Consider the following 4,411-nt stretch of genomic DNA (forward strand, 5'->3'; position numbering starts at 1 on the left):
GCTCACGAGATGCAAATGCTTAGAGACAGATCGCCTTTATGACATTATGCAATGTTTTATATTTAGGATGTGAAGAAAAAAAGAACGTTGATCCTACATCTGCACTTAGAGATTAAAAAAAAAAGATGATGTTTTACTGCGTGTTATATAATGATTATTATTGAGATCAAGAAATTGCACAGGGGTCAAGAGGTCCACAAGCACACTTGAATGGTCTGTAAAGTCAGTATGCAGGCTACTCATGCACAGGCCATAATGTAACGTTTCTTTGTGGCCATCTCTCTCATGTAAAACCATTTTAAAATGAATGAAACACAGTAGTCTACACAGTCTACATTGTAACTTTTATTCAACTTTTTGCACCAATAAGTTCATTAAGTTCATTTAAATGATCATTTCTGCTGTGCTAATCAATCCTGTTTTCATAGCATGGATGTAAACATGTACAATGGATGTTTATTTCAGCCATGCAAATGCAAAGAATGTCTGTAATTTATATCAGTGCATTTAACCATTTACCATAGTTTTGATGTTCAGGGAAGTATATTATCTGTACCATCTGCTGCTGTTACCATAAGTTACTATTTGCACATATATTCAGGAGTATGGTTGTAAAACATTTTTCATTTCATATTTTTTTACATGAATGTTTTAAAGTATGAAACACTTTTGCTGATACTTTCTTTTGTACCCACCTGCCTGGAGCGTGGAAGTATTACACTGCAACGCACCAACTAAGTGTCCTTTTGACAAATTATAGATTGACAGGAATGATTATTGCTCTGTGGAGTGTGGAGCTGTGTGTTTAAGTGCCTGGAACCAACTAAAATCAGCAACGTTACTGTTTTACTTTAAATCTTCAGTTATTAATGCTGTGACTATTATTTCTATCGTGCTGTGTTTAGATTTTCATTCTAGTGGATGTCTAATGTGGTTGCCAGTGTGCCTGTGTCCCCGGACATGGTAAAGCATTATAAGGTTGAGACTCTTATAGTAACTAATGGCTTCCTGTCATTGCCTGTGTTCAGGGTTATCATTAAAACCAGTGAAACCAGTGCTCCTGTAATTGTGCAATGTATGGGGCACAAAGATTTAGCAAAAACTGATAATATATTCATATATAATATAATGATTTGTATAATATTAACTTGGTGTTCCATTCATTAGGACATTTTGTGATTTATTTACTTTATGTTACTTGCCAGACATTTGCTTTTAAATTAAAGCTCTTTTACCTTGCTATGCTAAATTAACCGTTCAACCTAATCTCCTAAATCACTGCACAGGTTTTTTTTTGAACGAGCCAAGTATCACATTAACTAAGATTTCTATTTTTGTATTTTTTGCATCCTTCAAACAAATGTCATTTATTGCTTTTATAAATGACATTGACTTTAAATTGGTTGTATAGTAATCTTTTTAAGGAAATGAAAATGACTGTTTTAAATTCTGATGCGGCGCCAGAGGTTTCCCCGAAGTTGACACACATGCCACAAGTTAGAATGGCAAGTTCACTTACACTCAGTCTGATGAAGTTGGTGCATTTTTAAGCATTTCTAAAGGATGTGGTGGGTTTTTTATCCTGGAAAAAAATTAAAGATAAACACTTTGTTGCAACAGCACCATCTGGTGACCCTTCATGAAAAAGAAATGCCAGCACAACCCTACTGAATGGCCATACTAAAATACGGGATAGTCAAATCCATCTCAGCAGGGGTTGTGTATTTTTAATTAAAGCTAACATGTGACTAGACTGCACCTGCTGCTCGTGCTGCAGTGATTTTCCAGCATGCCTTGCAACCAACCGGCTTGCATGCTGAGTTCAATGAGCATAAGAGCTCCAGCTTTTAAGCCCTCAAAGCTATCGTAAAGACAAATATTTGGTTTGTTAGGGGATTCATGCATTCAAGTCCAAAGGAATAATTAAAGAGGGATGTTCAGGCAAGCAATACAAATATTATAAATCCCATAAAAACCCCTGGAACATCCACATGGTTCCATCTCAATGGAATAAAGATACAAAGGTGGTAAAGTTTTGAATTTTGATTAGATGTTATAGGATCATACAGATTGTAAAACAGTGAGAAAGTGCTAAGTTCATATTTGTAGAAGTAATTTTGTCCCTAAAACTGTTATATTTGGTTGTTAGATTTGAGCTGTCCAGGTTTAGCACTGGCTTGCTATGGTGGAAAGTTGAAACTTAGTGATCTAGTGGCTGCTCAGCTGAGATCTGCTGAGTAGATGCCCAAAGTGGAAATAGTATAAAACCTTGGCAACACAAAACAGCCTGTAATTATATATACATCTGTCTTGACCTCATTTAAGTCTTTGCGCTGACATTTCTGAACTTGAATATTTTCCTAACCAAAGTGTCCTAAAAACAGGCAACAAGAGGTTTTGGACCAAAGATAGTGAAATAAAAAGATGCCTTGAAAAATATAGAACAGATTTCGTGGAATCACTGTTTCCTGTTCTAGTAGACACCCTTCATCAGTACTTGGTGCAACAATCCAATGTTTGTTATAAATAGATCCACTGCTCTGCACAATCAGCCTCTTAGACAGATTTCTTTTCCTACTCTTGGCTCTGTATGATACCAATGAGTAGTGAAGTCCTTAATATATCTCAAGCACACAGTTTTGACTGTGAGCACTGAAGCCAGATTCAAATGTTCTGTTTGTGAGGGGCAGCCAATCAGAAAAAGAGTTGGCTCAAGGAGAGGGCTGGGTTAGAAATGAGTGGAAAGGTTTGTTTTTGATGAAGTGAGAAGCTGTATTTTGGAATGTGAATCATGCAAAGCTATTGTAGAAAAATCCAACAACAAAAATATGGAACTGGAAATGAGCATTAGTTGTGTGCAAATTTTGGTATTGAGCCGACACCAAGTACATACAGTGTTGTTGATACCAATACTGATACTTTTAACCTATGAATGCAGCTTATGTAGGGAAGAGCAGATTATGATTTATGAGACAAATCATCATCAATTTGCACATTCTTAACATATTTTAATGACCACTAAATTACTGTGTCTTTGTCTTTCTACAATAATAGCTAATTTATAAAAATAAATATAGGTTTTGTTTTTAAACTGGTTTTTTTTTGGAGACCTAGAATGTAAATGTGCCTGTCTCTGAAGCACTTCTGTTGTTTAAATGTGCCGTAGGCTATAAATAAAATCGTCGTGACAGGCAACACAAGTTCCGAAATTTTTCAGAGTAGGCTACAGCACATGCCACATGATGTTACATTGCAAGGCTAGCATAAAAACACCTTTAGAGAATAGAAACAAAGTATCGATTCTATCGATCCAATACCAATCTGATACTAATACCATCAGTGCTGGATCTAGAAAATCATACATGGGGGAGGAGAAGGAGAGGGGCAAGAGGTCTAGACAGGGTGGCATATACATCTTTAGTGAAGTATGTGTAAAAATCACCTATATGTAAATGGAGCCAACAAAATAATAAAAAAAGAAGCAATCAGTTTTTACAAGTATTCTAAGAACATTAAAGTTGTGTGTGGGGGGAAGACTCCGTGCCTCAAGGGCCAGCGTCCTGCAGGTTTTAGATGTGTCCTTGGTCTAAAACAGCTGATTTAAATGGCTAAATGACCTCCTCAACATGTCTTGAAGTTCTCCAGAGGCCTGATAATGAACTAATCATCCGGTGTGGTGACCAGAGATGGGCAGTAACGCGTAATCCGATTACTTTTTTCGAGTAACGAGTAAGGATTACTATTGCAAAAGCGGTAATTAGATTACTGTTACTTTCCCGTAAGCACGCTGCGTTACTGCGTTACTAAAACCGTGATTTTCTTGCGAGAGTGTCTCATGACAATGACGTAAGCGAGTGCGACGTTCGTGGCAACAGCTGTGTGCAGATCAACAATGGATAATATATCGAGTACGGGAAACAGTATGAGCGTGCAGCGTTTAAAGCGTGGAAGTACTGACCTTACTTTGAGTTTGATTCCGTAAAAAGTGACAAAAACATTAGCGTCCGTTGCTCACTGCGTGGGAAGAAAACCCCTAAACTTCTGAGCAAGCACCGAGTGCGCTACCACGTAATGTGAAATTCACAGAGAAACTCACGGATTCTTCCACTGACCGCTGCGGCACACCTGCACCAGGGTAAACCTCCGCCTACGCCACTCCTGCTTTACAGGTGAAAATAGAGCAACAGGACCGCTAGTCTTTGATTTTATTTATTTTCTGCTGTGTTTCACTTGCATCTATTTGAAAGAGTGTAAACACAAAAAAAATAAATTATTTTATGTGCTGGAATGTGCAGAAAATAGGTTTAAATGTTAAACAAATTTCTTCCAGTCAGAGAATGTTGCATATAATTTAATTTTTGCTTGATGCATAAAGTTAAAAGATTAAAACTAATAAAACAAGTTTTAAAAA

The sequence above is a fragment of the Haplochromis burtoni genome, unplaced genomic scaffold (genome assembly GCF_018398535.1).
Source record: "Haplochromis burtoni strain Fernald_Lab_line unplaced genomic scaffold, NCSU_Asbu1 Contig_245, whole genome shotgun sequence".
NCBI lineage: Eukaryota > Metazoa > Chordata > Actinopteri > Cichliformes > Cichlidae > Haplochromis > Haplochromis burtoni.